At 38.8% G+C, this 20,037-nt stretch overlaps 2 pseudogenes; one reads left to right on the plus strand and one right to left on the minus strand.

The window, feature by feature from the left end:
- Positions 1-7,295: 7,295 nt before the first annotated feature.
- On the plus strand, positions 7,296-7,845 carry LOC130860875 (GTP-binding protein SAR1b-like; annotated as a pseudogene).
- Positions 7,846-10,140: 2,295 nt separating this feature from the next.
- LOC130860876 (importin subunit alpha-1-like) lies at positions 10,141-14,242 on the minus strand (annotated as a pseudogene).
- Between the last annotated feature and the right edge of the window lie 5,795 nt (positions 14,243-20,037).

The raw sequence follows: 20,037 nt of genomic DNA on the forward strand, positions 1-20,037 counted from the left end.
CACATTCAGTTATTTGTTGTCAGTATGTAGAAATAAAATTGATTTTAGTGTAAGGATCTATATCTTGCTAAATTCACTTTCTGTAGTCATTTCTTAGATTCTTCTATATTTTCTTTAGTAAACTATAATGTCATCTGTAGAAACAATCATATTTCTTCCTTTACTACTTTCATTACTTTTATCTATTTATTTTTTCTTGCTTTATTGTACAAGTTGGGGCCTCTAGTACAATGGTGAATAGGCTTGACTAGAGTCAACCTCTCGCCTTATTCCTGATCTTAGGGAAAAATTTATGTTAACCATAAATTTATCATAGATATTCTTTATCAGATTGAGGACGTTTCTGTCTATTTTTAGTTTACCAAGAGTTTTTTTAAATCATAAATGAATCTGTATCTATAGATATGACCATATATTTTTGTCCTTTATTAATATGGAGAATTACATTAATTTATACTGTAATTTATTACATCAGCCTTGCACTTCTGAGATAAACTCCACTTGATCATGATATAATATCCTTATTATATATTCCTGGATTTCATTTCCTACTATTTTATTTAGGATTTTTGACTTGAGCCTGGAAAAGAAGAGCAATAAGGGGGGAAAAGACGGAAATAAGATAATTGAGATACCAAGAAAACACAGGATATAGATAGAACAAAATATTTAAATTTTGTAGAGAAGATAAGAACTAATTAAAAGTCAACAATTTATTTTAATTACTATTACTGTGTAGTTGAATGAAGAGAAACACACGATAAAATATACTTATTACATTTGATCCCATGAAGTAAATATTACTAGCAGAATTTTAGAGCTATAGCAGCTGTGGTAGTGGCCCCAGAATCACATCAGCCAAGCTCTGAAGTAGGTCACAGGTAAAAGCACTTAGCAGCTCCCACAGCATTCGGGGTTTGGTGCATGCTGAGACAGTGCAGGCCAATGCATGATCCAAGGCTGAAAACCACAAGGTGTCTGCCCTAGGACCTGACCAATCACTACAGGAGCCAAACCAGCTGAATGCACGATCCCTCTGAGGGTGAAAACGTGGGGGCTGACAGTCCCCTGTGTTAGCTAGGAAATAGCACTCTCAGACTTAGGGGAGCTTGTTTAGCCCAAAGGAACCAGGCTAAGAAGACTGGAAGAGGTTGCAGGAGAGAGATAACATCCAGAGAGCTGTATGTCTACAGGAGGACTCTAGCTTTGCCTTGTTTCCCCATTCTTGAAGCTTTCCAGCTTTCCATGGCTGACTCCATGCCTATGTAGCTTTGAGTACATTCCTAAGTCCCAGGAGCTTTAAAAGCTGAAGTGATCAATTCCAGATGCCTACCTCCCTCATTCTACCATTTTCCCCACTGATAAAGTATAGGAAGAGGAACATACGGAAATACCAGGATTCTTAGGGCCAAATAGACTCTTTGTTGTCTGAAGAGAGGGTGTAGGATCACTGCCCCTCTTTCAATGGCGCTGGGGCTGAGGAAGGAGATAGATGGACCCCCAGGGTAAACAGCTGGAGTTCGTTCCCTGTGGACAGAAACTCCAAAATATCAATAGCAGGAGGCTGGGCCCTACCCAGATAAGAGATAAAAGATCACATTTTCCTCATTCTCAAAGTCATGGAGACCTTCCCGACTACACATGCACAGAAAGGCTCCTCGGAGGTCAAAAGGGATGCGGTGTCACCTCACAGTAAGTGATGCCAACCTACCCATAGGCCTCTTCACCAGAATCCATCTTGGCTAAGAGATGCGTGCACACGCATGGATGGACCCTGAGATATACCAAATACGGACTCAGAACCAGGCAAAGCAAGATGATTGGCCAAAGGAAACCCAGAAGAAATGCCCCATAAAAATGATTCAAGTACCACGAGGGCGCAACTCTCCGGCCCTCGCATGTGTCTATTTACACATATGTTTTTTCCTAATAAACACTTTACTTGTTTCACTACTTTCCATCTCTACGCGGAAATTCATTTCTACACAGCTGACAGGCCAGGGCCTTGTCACTGGCCACTGGTCCCTGGTGGTCTAGTGGCTAGGATTCAGAGCTCTCACTGCTGCAGCCAAACCTCAACCTGGCCGAGAACCGAAATCCTGCTTCAAGCCGCTGCAGGCTGATGCCACTCAAGATCAGGGCAAGCCAAGAGAGGCACGTAGGACACAAAATTAAGGATTTAAATTTAACGTCATTTAAATTTTAACTCCTCTTGAGTTTGTAGACCCTAGTCCTGGCCCTGGGCAAGTGCAAAATGTGCATTGAATAGGCCTTTCTGAATTGGGAGCATTGGAAACAAGACAGATCTTGCTGAATTGGTCGTGCAACCTCTGAATTAAATGGGCATAAAATTTTCTCCGATGAAAAAGCTCTTATCTGTCTAGAAAATTGGAGGCAGTGCTTGGCTTGGCAAGTCTAGGGCTTCTTGGCGGACAGTGTTGAGGTGTTTGAAGGCAGCAGAAGCAGAGTTTGCAGGAGGCCCTGTAGTGGTGACAGTGCCGATCTGGAGCCAGATGATCTGGCTTTGAAGCCCACTTTCCCCTTCCAGCTATGTGACTTCAGCAGACACCATTCATACTCAACCCAGATCCCCCTTACACACCTGTGCACCTAAACCCCAGAGGGGTCAGAGCTGCTAACAACTTGCACCTCTGGCCTATTGCAGAGCATTACCCTTGGTTGACATGACTCTGAGACGACGACAGCGGCTGCCACCGTTGCTGGCCCCCACCCTTCCCAGCCTTCCCCTATGGGTCAGGCTAAGGCTCTGCTCATCCCCCCACCCACGTGTGCTACAGGCTTTCTTGAGGAGTGGTAGGTACACTCTCAGGGGATTAAGTGTTCCTGAATCTCTGTGCGAGCTTCTGCTTCCAGAAAGTCTAACACTGTAGTGTCTAGAGCAAGTTACCCATTACAACTCAGCTGTAAAATTGGGATAATAGTACACACTTTTTAAGAGTATTGTGAAGATTAAGTGATTTGACACAGGAGGTACTTCAAAGAGTTTCTGACACATAGAGTCAGGAAGTTTAGTTTTTTTTTCTTTTTTTTTTAAGCTCTTTATTGAACTATAATTGCTTTACACTCTTGTACCAGTTTTTGAGGTACAGCAAAGTCAGTCAGCTGTATTTATACACACATCCCCATATTCCCTCCCTCCTGCGACTCCCCCCCACCCTCCCTGTCCTGGCCCTCTAAGAACAAGTTTAGTTCTTATTATGAGAGGTTGATGCCATCTGATATTAAAAATATGACAGTTCTTTACATTTTCAGAATGGATAATTAGTGCAGTTGTTTCGGGAATGATGCTTCTCAGGCCAAGTTAGTGTCTTACATCATCAGTCACAGGAATGTGTTAGGTTGTACCAGTGTTTCACAGTACTCTACCACTTCAACTGGGGGGGGGGGGGGCCTTAAAATGTAATCCAGGACTTCCCTGGTGGCACAGTGATTATGAATCCACCTGCCAATGCAGGGGACATGGGTTCGATCCCTGGTTCGGGAAGATCCCACATGCCTGTGGAGCAACTAAGCCCATGTGCCACAACTACGGAGCCTGTGCTCTAGAGCCCGTGAGCCACAACTATTGAGCCCACGTGCTCTGCAACTAGAGAAAGCCTGCGCACAGCAAACGAAGACCCAAAGCAGCCAATAAATAAATAAATAAATAATTTTAAAAATGTAATCCACACTAAGAAGAAGAAATACACAGTACTTGTATGCTCTACCGCATGATCTCTGCCAATAGAGAAGTGATGAATCAATTATATGTCTAGACCATGAAACATTATATATTCATTTAAAAAATAATAAATTGCATAGCAGAAGCAAACAAATTCTCTCTGGAGCAACGCATCCTCATACTAGGTCTCAAAAAACCATTGCCAAAGACCCAACAAATATGTGCTTACACATAAAAGTCACAAGACATATTAGAATTACCAAATACAAAAGAAGTACATCTAAGATGTTTAAAGAAATAAAAGAGGGAATTGAAAACATGGATAAAGAGCAAGAGATTATAAAAAAAAAATGAACAGGAAGATTTATAAATGAACAAAATAGAATTTCTAGAAGCTGAAAAATAATCATTGAAATTAAAACCCTAATTAAATACTCAAAGTGTTAATGAAGAAATAATCAGTGAACCAGATCAGCAGCCTGTAGAAACTACTAGATTGTAGCACAGAGAAATGAAGAAGTGGAAAAATGAAAATGCTGTTAGATATGGAGGACAGGTCCTACACAGGTCAAATTCAAGATCCAGAAAGAGGCAGGAAAATTCAATAGAAAGGTACTGGCTGAGACTTTTCCAGAAATGTTGAAACCTAGCCTCAGATTCAGTAATTTAAGGTGGCCATAACCAAATAGGAATCACCAGTGACTATTTAATAACAGATTATCCCTTAGACATATTTGAAAAGTCATTTACAACTACCAATAGAAACTTTGATTTCTCTAGAAGTACATCATGTCATGAGAGTAAATGTTAGATTTGGAGCTACTGTGATGATAAAGTCAGTTTACGAAGAATATTTTGACATATTGTACTAGGTTGTATTTTTATATTAGGCACTACAGGAAAAAACCTTATAATAAATAAGAGACTACTCCTCTGGATGTTTGGCAAACATGCTGACAAAATGATTTTTAAGTGTTTAGAAGGTAATATTGATTGATGATTAATAAAGATCAGAAATTAGAAAATAAAGCAAATTCTTGTTTCATTTCATATAACTTCCTTTTGTTTTAGTCTGCAGATCAAATTAGGAAAATACAATTTAATCTTACCTGTAGCAAAGGCATTGTTAAAGAAAAAAAAATTATGACTCATGCAATGGACTACTCCAAAATGGTCTATAGAATTTTACGCAATAATTGAATAGAACTACCTGACTTTATGTTATTCTATTCTTATATTTGAAAAAAAAACATGAATTTGGAAAGGAAAAAGTAAATAAATTTGCTTTTCTGGGTAGACTGAGAAACATTTTCTCATAAAATGAAAAGCATTAAAGTACTATATATTGACTCAGAAACTGAGAATACTTGAGATGCCAGGTTTTATCAATAAAGGAGTTTTGAAAATAGCCCTCCTCTGATATGATCAGAAGTGCTTCAACTTCGGGCAATTATTCCTGTTGTTCCGATGGGTGCAAAAATGCTGAATGGGATTGAGGTCAATCATCGCAATAAGTCGGTATTGCCTACAATGACAGTAAAACTGACAACATTCCAAGTAGTAAACCAAAACTATTACGACATATTACTTATGAAGATTCTAACTAATCAGACAGCAAACTCATGCTTTTAAATGCACCCACAACGAAAATTCTTAGGAATCTTCTAAATAGAACTTCTTGACTTACCTTGCTTATAAATTTCACTTCTATAAGATAGAGGAAGTGGTAAGATCTGGCCCTCATTGTAACCAACATGGAAGAGCTGGTTGATGAAGTTAAAAATAACATGGACCTTGGGTGAAAGGAGCAAAGTTGTGTGATGTTTTTTGTTATGACTTTTCTGGATTGCATTCTCTGGCAAACAGACCCTGGGATGAAGATTGTATGCAGGTGGGGTATGGGGCAGTGCTTTCAGAAACCATGCCCATGAATTGAATCATAATACAGTCGCAAAAGAGGTCTCAGCAGGCTTCAGAGGAAACTCTGAAACTGGCATGGTTCTTCAAAAATGTCTCTAACTGAAGGGCTGAGACCTGGACTCCCACATTAACCAGTAATTAGATGCAGAGAGCTGCCTGGGAAACCACGGGGGAGGCAGGTTCCTTCAAATCTGCAGAATTCCTTCGGAGAGTTTCAGCTGAGCAACATCAGCAGATAATACTCCCAAATAGCCGGGATAAGGAATGACTCAGAGCTAAGGGAGATGTGGACAGCACAAAACATTCATTACGAGGGCCAAGAAAGAAAGAGAACGCTTGTTGTAGTCATACATCTACCCTCAACTTTAGGAATGTACATTTCAGAAAGGTTTTAAAGAATCAGGGGAAAACAGAAACAACGGGGAGATTTGTAGCTAGCAGAAACATTTGTTCATTCAACAAATACATAAAATGGGCTCACCCTTTGTTGAACTCTATGCAAGATACTGCAGAAACAATGAAGAATAAAAGATAGTTCAAACTAGTAGTGTGCTGAAGCTGGCTGTTCCCTGATGGCAAAAGCCAATTATCAGTATTTCTTCCAGACTTCCAATGATGTCCAGTTGGTAGCTTGCAATGGGTCATGGTAAGAGTATTTATACCATGGAAACTAGATAATGGTACAAAACAGGGATTTTTTTTACCCCACAGAACCAATTGTTAAACATGTGCCAGCACAATACTGCACCCCACTTTTGAGCTGACAATCCAACAGAATTAGAAAGGTGTGGAATTGTCTACTCTGCCTCTGGTCCTTTGAAGTAGCTGCATATCCCCATGTAGGTATGAATAGGTGAGTTCTGGGACTTCCCTGGTGGTCCAGTGGGTAACACTCGGCACCCCCGATGCAGGGGGCCTGGGTTCAATCCCTGGTCGGAGAATTAGATCCCACGTGCCGCAATTAAGAAGTCTGCATGCCATGATGAAGATCCCACATGCCGTAACTAAGATCTGGCACAGCCAAAATAAATAAATAATTTTTTAATAAAGAATTTTAAAAAAAGAGAGAAAAGGTGAGTTCATGGCACTCCTACACTGTTCATGACACTCCTACACTGTTCATGACAAAAGCCTTAGACTTATGCTGTCCAATGGAAATATAATGTGAACCATATGTGTAATTTAAAATTTCCTAGAAGCCATATTTTTTAAAAAGTGAAAAGTGAAATTATCATATATCTTATTTAACTCAACATATCCAGAATATTATTTCAACGTGTAATCAATATAAAAATATTTTACTGTTTTTATACTATGTTTTCAATGTCCACGTGTATTTTACACATAGACCACATCTCAATTCAGATGCTAAATTTACATCAAAAACTGATTTAAATTTTTTTTAATTTTAAGATTTTTAAAAATTCAAAGTTGAGTAAGTAGAGTCACATACCCAAGTTGTTCCAAACCTACCTAAAAATTTTCAAATAACTAAATTAAATATGAAAAATTCTTTCCTTTTAACATTTGCATTCACATTAACAAAACCTGTTCATCTTTTCCAGGAAGATTTGATTTGACTTTGAACCAAAAGCACATCAAACAGCCATCACACTTAGCAGTTCAGTTTCAGAGGGTGTAGAGCCAATGCCAGGCAAGAAATAGTGTTCTCTTCAGTTGCAGACTCTAAGGTATGGATAGGTCCTTCATATTTGATTGGCTATACAGTGGTTTCAGCAGAATGCTACAGTTTTTAGGATTATATAAGAGAACTGGCAAATTGGTATTTCTTGGATTGGATAACATGGGAAAAACAACATTGCTATACATGCTGAAAGATGACAGACTTGGACACATGTCCCAATGTTACCCCCCCCCCCCAAAAAAAAGGAACTAACCATTGCTGGCATAATTTTTGCAACTTTTGATCTAGGTGAACGTGTTCAAGCTCAAAGAGTGTGGAAACACTACCTCCCTGCTATCAATGGCATTACGCTTCTGATGGAGTGTGCAGATCATGAGAGGCTGCTAGCATCAAAAGAAGAACGTTATTCACTAATGACAGTTGAAACCATTTCTAATGTGTCTTTACTGATTCTTAGGAATACAATCAACAGACCTGAAGCCATCAGTGAAGAGAGATTACGAGAGATGTTTGGTTTATATGGTCAGACAACAGGAAAGAGATGAATGCTGACCCTTAAGTTTTCATGTGCAGTGTGCTCAAAAGACAAGGTTACTAAGAAGGCGTCCACTGCAGGCACAGGTCGTTGACAGCAACCTGAATCGGTTCCACGTCTCACCATTCAGACCTACTCAGAGATCAGATCATGCAACATGTGTAACTTGAATTCAGTAGACTCTTATTGGTTATGAAACAGACTATTTCTATTATTAACATTATATTAACTTAATTTGAATGAGAATTGAAAACTGATTATCACAATGTTAGCTTTATCATTCCATAAAATAATTAGTTTTTACAGTTTATAATCTGATATTACCCCCAGCAATATTTACAGTATAAAGAGCAACTTTCCAGCAGTACATTTGAAGTACTTTTTAACAACATAAAACTACAAATATAAGCCATAATTGAAAAGCTCATGTTAAATTTTTGTCTACTTTTTTGAAACTAGTTTTTAAATTTTAGATATGTCCACCTCATCTAAGTGTATAGTTAATAATTAGCTAATTGATGATTGATGATGTCTTACAATTTTCAGTAATTTTTCTTATGCAAACATCATGCAATAAAGCAAACTCTGTTTGGCATCCTTAAAAGCGTATCAATTTCAAAACTATGTCAAAGTTCACTAAGACATCTCAGTAGTAACTTCAAATTCAAAGGTGTATTGCATAAATTGAAAGCAACTCTGTTGGTCAAAGTGTAGAAACTCCCAGTTATAAAATGAACAAGTTCTGAGCATCTGATATACAGTGTGGTGACTATAATTAACAATACTGTATTGTATACTTGAAAGTTGCTAAGAGACCAGATCTTTTATTTATTTATTTTTTTTGGCACCCGGGCTTAGTTGCTCTGCGGCATGTAGGATCTTCCTGGAGTAGGGATTGAACTCATGTCCTCTGCATTGGCAGCCAGATTCCCAACCACTGCACCACCTAGGAAGCCCAGAGACCAGGTCTTAAATATTCTCAACACCACCCCCTCAAAAAAAAAAGTAATTGTGTCCAGTGATAGATGTGTTAACTAATTTTATTGCGTTAGTCATTGCATAATCTTCACATTGTACACGTTAAACTTACACAATGTTATATGTCAACTATATCTCAACAGAGTTGAGGAGGAGGAAGCAAAGAAACCCTACATTTATCATTAGCAACAAAAAGTTCTTCAAATTTTTTGAGTTTTTTTCAGCCAATTTACATAACACTCTTGGTTATAATTAAAATATTCTGCATATTAATTCATATTAGAAAAATGTGTAAAATCATTATTGACTAGTGTTATGAAAAATTTCAATATCAACATTAATTCTCATATCTATAGATGTAGGTTACAAATAAGCTGTTCTGTTCCTTGCAGTTTCAAGTTTTGCCTGTTCACATACAGCGTGATATGACTGAGAAAACATAAATCGTAACGGTCAAGTTTTGTCTTCCATTATTGAAAATTTAGCAAATATTCTTTTGTTTCAAGAAAATCTTGAATTGGGGTTAACAACATAGTAAATCTTGGTAAAATTCTTTTACAACTCAAACAATGAGCATTGGTAAGTAACACAAGATCATTAAATTCAGTGTCTTCTACTTCTTTCAACAGTGCCGTAAACTGGGGCTGATTCATAGCACTGGCATGTATATACTGAACAATTTTAATAATTTATATCCATAACACTTTCCATGAGTCTGATTCAGAAAACTGAGCACTAATATTTTCAATATGTACCATTTTGTGGAAGAAAGCAATAAGGGAAACATCAGTCTCTTATTTTTAAATTCCTATAAATCCAGATTTTTGATGTAACAGCTGAAGCACCTCCATCATGATATAAACTAATTTTTTTTTCATATTTAGCTGAAATTCTTCTTTGACAGTCATAAAAAGTTCAAATATATCTATGCCACAAGTTTTACTTTTTAGTCTATGAGTTGACAACAATTCTTCATAAGATTGGAAGTCTTCTAAGACTAAAGTATTAATTAGGCATGACTCATCCTGAACACTTGAAACGTGTTAAAGAAAAATACTTGCAGTCTTTCCAATTCTGAATCAATTGGTCTTTGATATTCTTTTTTTTTTTTTTTTTTTTGTTTTGAAGTAAAGGGTGGAATTTACTTTTTATTTACAGGACACTGCAAGATATGAAATTCCACACAGAAATAAGAAACCCACTGAGAGGAGAAGCTTCATACAGTATGTACAGTTTGGAACTGTTCAAGTATAGTTTCAGTTGTAAAAAGTGCTACAATAACAAACCACATTTAAAAAGAGTTCTTAGTAGAGAAACAGTAAGACAAACTTATACCAAACATAGTCCACAACAAATAACTTTATGCCTCAGATGTACAATCTAAAAGTTGAAGGTCCCAGCAGTGCCATCCTGAACTTGGAATGTATAGCCTTCAAAGGTAGTTTCTGGCACAACATTTTGATCTTCCTCTTCCTCCACAGAGAAATACATCTCAATCAAGTTTAATGAAGCTTTGTACACAGACTAGTTTTCATGGTTTTGTAGAGCTTCAATTTGTCCAAACCTCTACATTCTTCAATCATTATACTAAGTTTCTCAGTTTCACCTAGTTTCTCAGCAGCCTGAAAGATATTTGAAATGGCATCCAAAATAACCAGAATAATTTTGGTATCTTTCGCAGTTAGGAGGTTCATCAACGGTTCTATTATGCCACAATAAACAAGGTATACAATCTGCTCAACTGTTCCGCCACTTGTATAGTTGGTCACAGCCCACACAGCTTCCTTTTGTGTCTTAAAGTCTGCCTTAGACAGAATGCCAACAAGGAATGGGACTAATCCATGATCCACAACTTGCTGTATCTGGTCCTGGCGGCCAGCCGTGATGTTTGACATTGTCCATGTAGCTTCCTTCTGAATATTAGTTTTGGAGTTCGTTAGCAGGCTGGGAAAGACGGCAAGTGCTCCTGCATTTATTACAACCTGAGTCTGTTCATCTGTCCCAGTGACAATATTCCCCATGGCTCTTAGCGCGGGAGTCACAATTGGCAATTCAGTAGCTCCTAAAATCTTCACAAGTTGGGGTACAACCCCAGTTTTCACAACCATTTCAATCCGTTCATTTGGACCATCAGTAAGGTAGGAAATAGCCCAACAGGTATCAGCTAATACTTATGGATCATCGTGATGCAGGAGACAAACTAAAGTAGGAAGAATTTGCTCAACAGCATCTGGGGGGGGGGGTTGCAGGATTCTTGTTGCGCAGAGATTTGAAAGTGTCCAGGTAAGGTTACGTAAGTAACCACATGCTAAAGATGACATATCAGGAACCGCCAAAAGTGCCAACAGCGGGTCAACTGCACCATACTTGATAACCAAGCCTCGGAAAACTGAACCATCACCTGCAATGTTTCCTAGAGCCCATACAGCTTGTTCACTGATGTGAGCGTGGGGAGATGCCAACAGAGAAGTGAATGCTGGGATAGCACCTCCATCCACCACAACCTTGGTCTGTTCTGATTTCCCGGAAGCAATGTTAGTGAGGGCCCAAGCAGATTCAAACTGAATGGGACTACAATCAGTTCTGCCCAAGAAGGACACAAATTTTGGGATCAAACCAGCCCGGAGTATGTTGTCTATCGGGGGCTGTTTTTCCCTAGAAAGCAGTTTCCTAGCAGCTTGAGTAGCTTGGAGCTGGCTTTCCAAATTGCTGCTATTTATGCCTTTGACAATGTCATCAACAGACCAATTTACAGTGCCCTGGTTGTTGCGGTTTTCCTGCAGTGGAGAAGTAGCGTCATCAGGAAAAGAGTTGACATTTCTCCTTTTCAGCATCTGGTCATCCTTCTTAGCTTTCCTCAGCTCCACATTAACTTCTATTCGGCGCCGCTTCATTTCTGTACTGTCTTTCCCCTTGTTCTTGAATCTGTTAAGGCGGGCGGCTGGTGAATTGGCATTCTCATTGGTGAACACGGTTCTGAGACAAAAGGAGAAAGACAGCTGGCTCAAGCGTCCACAGGAGGCAGTGTGCGGCGCACAGGCTGCGGGTCGGCTGCCCTCAAAACGTCTACCACGGTCAGCCCGAGGGCGGTGTGCTGTCTTTGGTATTCTTAAAAAGGGTTGTATTCCAAGTTTGGTGACTTCATTGAAGATATTTTATTTTTTGTAAAATATGATTTTTACTCTTTTCTTAATAATTATATGGCATTTCCATAACTGAAATAATTTCTTTTACCATGGTGCCATCTAAAAATGATTTTCTTTTTTTGTACAAAAATCTAAGCCATTTAATACCTAGCTAAAATTACAAGCTCACACCCTGTTAGACATAATTTTTAAAAATTTTGTTGGATGGGGACTTCCCTGGTGGTCCAGTGGTTAAAGATTCACTTTCCAATGCTGGGGGTGTGGGTGCAATCCCCGGTAGGGGAGCTAAGATCCCACATGCCTTGCTGCCAAAAAAGCCAAATCATAGGGCTTCCTAGGTGGTGCAGTGGTTAAGAATCTGCCTGCCAGTGCAGGGGACTAAGTTTGATCCCTGTTCCAGGAAGATCCCTCATGCCATGGAGCAACTACGCCCGTGCACCACACACACACACACACACACACACAAACCCAAAACATAAAACAGAAGCAATATTGTAACAAATTCAATAAAGACTTTAAAAATGGTCCTCATCAAAAAAATCTTTAAAAAAATTTTTGTTGGATATTCATTTCCAATTTCCTGCAACTAGTTTAGTCTATTCTTTTCAAATCTTTTTGACTATTGAGACAAAACTTAACAAACACACCATGTATTTTCTGATAACATCTCTAATATTGTCTGCTTTATTATCTTAAAGAAAACTTATACAACAAGCAAACAGCTTTCTCATTTTGCTTGGCCATAAAAAACTGCAATTGCCATGCCTTGTGAAATTCAGGACACATCTTCTCCCAGTCTTTGTTTTTCCTTTACTGCTCTGGTTGTAGGACTGGCTTCTGCAACTCCATTTGATTCTACATCACTAATATGCCCTAATTTTAAACTTAAAATTTTGTCCATACTTAATTTTTAAATTAGAACAATAATATAATTATGTTTTAATTAAAATAATATTTCCATTTGATTGCCAATTACAGTTTACATAATTATCTCTGTAACTTGTGCTTTCTTCATAAACATCCAAATAATCGTGTTACAAGGTTACATGGATGTGTAGGAAAAGTCATCTGAATCATTTTGTTGATACCAACTAGATTGGTGATGTGATTATGAGTAATACTAGAAAAGACACAGGCCCACCATGCACACTACAACATTACAGTAACATCTTACATGATTCAATGGTTAAAGTGAAATGCAGTCTTCTCAGAACAATGGGGATGTATTTAATGAAACAATTTTTACATTGGTTCAATTTTTAAATTTCAAAATAAATTAGTTTAAATTAAACTGAAATTAACAATTCAGTTCCTCATTGGTGCTAGCCACACTTCAAGTGCTCAGGAGCCCAAGTGGTTAGTCGCCACTGAATTTGACCCAATAGCGTTATAGCCTTATACCTTACTTGCCTGGTCCTGGCTTGCTTTTTTTTTTTTTTTTGGCCTCACTGCATGGCTTTCAAGATCTTAATTCTCCGACCAGGGACTGAACCTTGGCCCACAGCAGTGAAAGTGCCGAATCCTAACCACTGGACTGCCAAGGAATTCCAGTCCAGGCTTGCTTTTGAACCTCAACTTTGACCTTCTATTTGCTATGCATTAGACTCCATCTTTCCTGATGGACATTAATTAGCTTGCCCTCATCTCGCTGCCCCTCAGTACTCTCATCTCACTGTCCCTCACTACTCTCATCTAAATCAGACAATCAAGACTTCGCTTCAGCTTTTTAGTCCCATCCTCTGGCAGCAGCTACTAGGTAGCTGTTTCTCCCAGTCAAACCTGAATCCCATGGAGGCGGGTGGGAATAGGATCGGCTAAACATTAGTAAGAAGAAAACAGAGGTCAAGATAACAGAGGAGGCTGTAAAAAGCAAGTAGCAACTGTAAATAATTTTTGTTTCTTGTCTTCGACAAATGACCTTAAAGAACTTGCAAAACATATTACTTAACCATTGATAACAATTCTTTTTGAAAATCACACAAAATAGTGGAAGAACTGGAAATGAGCTAACATTTCCAATTTTCATAAAAGGGAAGAAACGAACTTCTGCAGACAGTTACTGCACAGTAAATAAATGTAATAACCATCTTAAGTAAAATTCTATTATGAATTAGTCAAGGAGTGGTGTGTAAGGTTTTAGAAAATGAAGAAGTGATCACCATGAGGCAGTTTGCAATCACAAGGAAAGATCTGGGCCGACACGCCCACTTCCTGTTTTGATAAGCTTTGGAGACTCGTGGTAATACTGCAGATGTCTGAATTTCATCAAAGCCCTTGGCAACGTCTCTCATGATATCTTTGTGGCAAATGAACAGAAACCGGCTGGATGATGGCATACGTGGTGTTGATTTGTATCTGATGTTCAATCCAAAGTTTGTCAAACAGATTTTTTTTTTCTCCCTGCAGATTTTGATGATGTCTCAGGGTCTCATCTCAAGTTCTTCCTTTGCAATATTTTAGTGAATATAAGGAAGAATAGATTGGACACAGATACTGCTCATCACTTTTACAAGCAGCAGAAATCTAGGACTGATACCAGTAAATGATAATAGTCTTAGAACTTCAGATCTCAACAAGTGAGATTTGTAATGTAAATTGACCCACCATGGCATAAAATAGCTCAAGAATAGAATTGCAGAGATGTGATTTGTAGTGTAACCTGTGTTAACCTGACCATACCAGCATAGGATGGGATGTAAGGAGTGTGCATAGTTTCTGGAAAGTGGGACGTGATAACAGCAGCCTCCAGTTATTGTAGTTGCTGGAACTCTAGACCCATGCAAATCTCTTCCCCTGGGCAGCTCCTGAGTAGCTTCCCTTTCTACCAGTGGCAACTAAAAGTCTCCTCAGGAGCTGGCACTGATCTACACTGCAGCCTTGTGGCCTCTGCCTCTGCTGGGGGGGTGCAGGTTGCTGCTGTTGCTGCCACTCCTGCCTGGGCACTGTCCTGGCAGCTCCTCTACGTAGAGCAATGCCTGGCACATAGTACACACTTAATAAGAACTTGTTAGATGAATGAATGAATGAATGAAAACTTCAGTTTAATAAGAAAAACTTCCGAACCACAGATGTTTTTCAAAATGGAAAGGACTTCCCCCAAAAGCACTGAGTTTCCTATGACTTGAGGAATCTACTTGTCAGGGATATTGGGCAACGCATTCAACTACTACTCGGAAGCAGGGAGGAAACCAGAAGAGAGTCCGTATTTGCAAGAAATGTGACAATTACAGGATTACAGCTATAACTGTTTGGATTTTTCATAGACACAACAGATTTCTCTCTCCATTCCCCAATTGTCTTCCCATAGGTGAATTTCTCTCCCACTCTTGCTCTCTCTTGCAGTCTCTCTCTCTCTCTCTCTTCCTCTCTCTCTCTCTCTCTCACACACAAACACATACACTTTTATGTAATCTGGATGCTGCTACCTAGAACGCTTCCCCCTTGTCCCTTGAGATCTAAATTGCCTTGAGCCCAGGTTTCATGGCCCAGAAATCTTATCCAAGATTTCTATGAATGTCTGGAAATGTATGTGGTCATGAGACCACTGTGCCCCCCAAATCCTGCATCTACACATGCTAGTTCTGTCCAACCAGCATCTGCATAGATATGAATTCTATCCTTTTCATCATTTTCCACGAACCAAAGTACACAGACTTTACAGAATCACAGGGGTCCATCCCACCGCCAACTGCCCAGAACGACTTTCTGTGCAGTCCTGTGTGGACTCCCTTCCTCCAGTCTTCCAACCAGCCTCTTTCTCCTACCCCTTCGCTCCCTTCTTCTCACCTCCCTTACTCTCCCTTCCACTTTCTTTCCCTCTTCTCTTCTCCTGCCCTCAACTTTCCCTTTTTCCCATCTTTCCCCTCACACTGAAGAACACCAAATTCCTTTCCTCTGTAAAGCACTGACCCAATTGACACCCAAGCTCCAAGCTTCAGTATCCACCATTTACCCAAACACTTACCTAAGTGTCTGTGTTCCAAACAAAAACAATCCTTTACCTACCAAGAGCTATGGTGCAAAGTGTCAATACAATTTTTTAATTGCCTTTTGATACACATGCAACATATTTTGCACTCATTGTGTGCCAGACTTAATAATGTTTAATTTTTACACTTTAGCCTGAGTTGATACTAAGAAACCTAATACTGGACTTAATCCATAAATGCCAAGTGAAGTCTTGTTTAGAATGGTCAGAAAATTAGACATTAAAAAGATCTGACCATTAAACTTTCTTGATAAATGGGAACTGACTTACTATTCTTATAGAGGGGAATAAATCCAATTCCCTCCTCTCCCATGTGAATCATCTTTTTAAAAAGTTTAGTATCTTTTCTGATTATATCATTAACACATATGTACTCACAGAATTATAAAATACAGATGGTTAGGATAATGATTATGATAGCTAATATATTTTGAATACTTATTGTGTGCTCAATACTCTAAGTGCTTTACATATATTATTATGAAGTATCATTACCTCCATTTGTTATTGATGAAACTGAGAGGCACAGAGTGGTTACATTTGTTTCTCAAGATCACACAACCAAAAAACAATAACAAATAATCATGTCATCTAGATACAGTCATCATTTTGGTGAAATATTTTCCATGCTTTTTCTATCACTAAATCCTTTAAATGAGATATTGAATCATTATTTTGTAACATGCATTTTTAACTTAATAATATTGCGTGGTAGCACTCCATGACAATAAACAAACATTTACAACATTTTAATGATCACACAGTGCTCCACTATGTGAAGATACCATAATATAGCTATTATACAGTATTTTAAACAATGTTGAGGTGAACCTCTTATTCATTCATTTTCTGTTCACTTGGTCTGATATTTGACCTTGATACAAAATTCAAGAAGCATTGTCACTGAGTCATCTCAACATACCAAGTGTACATCTCAGTTTATTTGAAAGACTAAGAGATGATTTTATTTATTTTTTGGATATATTCCTTCTTTATATTATTTTTCTAGAGTGAACACTAATAACAACATTTATGATTAGGTGTTTTCCCATTTGAGAAAAAAAAAAACAGACCTTAATGTGTTGTCTTTTCAAATCAAACTGTTAGTTAATTCTTCAAAAATAAACACAATAATACATTTCTCTGTGGGCTCATCAGGCTTCTTTGCAAGTCTGTTACACTTGAAACACCAGACAGTGAAATTTTGTTTAATGGAGATGTTAGCAGCTTCTAGTGGTAAAAAAAGCAAAACCTGGCCAAGATGGTTTGGGAGTTTTTTGCTTTTTGTTTTTTACATTAAAAAAAAAAAAAAACCACACACACAAACATAATCTATAGCTTCGTGACATTTTTACTTTTCTTTCCTTTTCTTCATACAGCTGCAAAGACTGTGAAACTCCAAAAAAAGAAACTAAAATAGTGTGAAGTCAATTCGGGGCATAATTTCATCATAAATATGAAATCATGTTTTGTAGGTTAGTTATAAAAGGTCAAGATGTTTCAGGAAACTTTAGGTGTTTTATTTTTTAAATGGTAACTCTTCATGATGTCTCAGATTTTTGAACAGCTACTTAAATTGTAATTGTCTTTGTGGTTAATTACTTTTTATATAGCCTCCAGCTCAGCATTAAAGTGACTTACGTTTGAACAGAAATGCTGATGGGATAGTATTGTGCTAAATCACATCCATCCAGCAACAAGAATAGAAGATGTGTCGCTGCACATTTGGTAACAAAAGAAAGAAAATCTGGCTTTATTAAGACCGGAAAGCACTGAAGAAGAATTCTCCTGCTTCTCCCAATAGCATTTCCTGCACTGGACAGTGCCCCAGGTCTGTCCCTGCATTATGGTGAGACAGTTTAAATGCCATTATGAAGATTTTCTTTTTGATGTGGTTCAGAATTCTGACATAATTAATCTGACATTTCCCTTGTATGGGAAATTTTCCTAAGTTTTTCTTAGTTGCTTAGGACATTAAAAATGTCATAAGAGGGTTTTACTGTTCTGAGAACTGGATCTGAGACTATCGTAGGACCATGAGTGATTTGAGTATGAGATGAATTGTAGCTGCCTCTGCTGTGTCCTTTCTGATTCCAGCACATTCCTCCCCATCAGAAGCTCAGGCAACCTCTCTCATTCTTCTTGACACCACAGGAAGGCAGTGAGAGGTACCATGAGACACATGAGAAGTCATCTATGGTTGGCTCAAAACCTGCTCTTCCCAGCAGAGAACATGGCAGCTACACGCACAGGAGGAAACTGTACAATCCATCCCTGCCTTTCTGGAAGGAGCTTTTGATACAGAGGACAGTCGTCGCTGTGCAGAGGTTGCTCATGTTTATTACTGGTATTGTGTCCTGGAACTTATCTCTTCATCTATTCATTCAACAATTTACTAAGGGCTCTAGTTTAGGGACTGGTGATGCCGTCATGAGGACAGACAAGTCCTGCCCTCAGAGAGCTTACATTGTATCTGGGGAGACAGACAATGCATAAATAGACAGGTAGTGGACGTGCTCAGAAAGAAAAGAGAACAAGGAGGGGAGGTACAGAGCAGTGATTATTCCAGAGAAATAGTCAGGGAAGCCCCTCTGAGGATGTGTGATATTTGAGCTGAGACCTGAAATAACAGAGTGAGCCATGTGGGGAGGGAACAGGGCTGGACTAAGGGACAGCAAGCGGAGAGGCCTGGGGCAGTGCACCCCTCCCTCTGCCTCAGCATCTACTTCCCAGAGGACCCGCTGACACTCCTCTCTATTTGCTTTGTCCTCTGCCTGGAACTTTCTTTTCCTTTTGCACCTCCAAATTCCCATTCATCTTTCCAATCTCCAATGTCACGTAGTTAAAAAAGTTTTCAGGGACTTCCCCGGTGGCACAGTGGTTGAGAATCCGCCTGCCAATTCAGGGGACTCTGGTCCCATCCCTGGGTCAGGAAGATTCCACATGCCACAGAGCAACTAAGCCCGTGTGCCACAACTACTGAGCCTGTGCTCTAGAGTCCGCCAGCCACAACTGTTGAGCCTATGTGCCGCAACTACTGAAGCCCGCGTGCCTAGAGTGTGTGCTCTGCAACAAGAGAAGCCACCTCAATGAGAAGCCCGTACACCGCAACAAAGAGTAGCCCCCACTCGCCACAACTAGATAAAGCCCAGCACACAGCAACGAAAACCCAATGCAGCCAAAAATATAAATAAATAAATAAATAAATAAATAAATAAATAAATAAATAAATAAATTTTCAGGAAACTCTTATAGTTACTGCTCCTCACTCTGTGTCCCCAGAAAATTTTGTTTATACCTCTATTACTGATAAGGGGAAAGGAAGTAGTATTTATTAAGCACCTACTGTGGGTCAGCAACTGTACTAAATCACATATATATATCATATATCATGTATCTATAGTAGTTTAGTGTGTTATCTTTATTTTAGGCTCCTGAACTTGATGTACCTGAACTAAATCAATTGCTGAAGGCTACACTGCCACTTTGAGGCTTAGGGCTTGGCTGTCCCCAATTTTGTTGGCTTGAAAAATGAGGGAGTTGAACAGAAATATAGATCAGTGGAACAAAATAGAAAGCCCAGAGATAAACTATGGTCAACTAATCTATGACAAAGGAGCCAAGGATATACAATGGAGAAAAGGCAGCCTCTTCAATAAGTGGTGCTGGGGAAACTGGACAGCTACATGTAAAAGAATGAGATTAGAACACTCCCTAACACCATACACAAAAATAAACTCCAAATGGATTAAAGACCAAAATATAAGGCCAGACACTATAAAACTCCTAGAGGAAAACATAGGAAGAACACTCTTTGACGTAAATAACAGCAAGATCTTTTTTGATCCACCCCCTAGAGTAATGGAAATAAAAACAAAAATAAATAAGTGGGACCTAATGAAACTTCAAAGCTTCTGCACAGCAAAGGAAACTATGAGCAAGACGAAAAGACAACCCTCACAGTGGGAGAAAATATTTGCAAACAAATCAACAAAGGATTAATCTCCAAAATATATAAACAGTTCATCCAGCTCAATATCAAAACAACAAGCAACCCAATCAAAAAATGGGCAGAAGACCTAAATAGGCATTTCTCCAAAGACAACATACAGATGGCCAAGAGGCACATGAAAAGCTGCTCAA

This window comes from Hippopotamus amphibius, chromosome 9 (assembly GCF_030028045.1).
Source record: "Hippopotamus amphibius kiboko isolate mHipAmp2 chromosome 9, mHipAmp2.hap2, whole genome shotgun sequence".
Lineage (NCBI taxonomy): Eukaryota > Metazoa > Chordata > Mammalia > Artiodactyla > Hippopotamidae > Hippopotamus > Hippopotamus amphibius.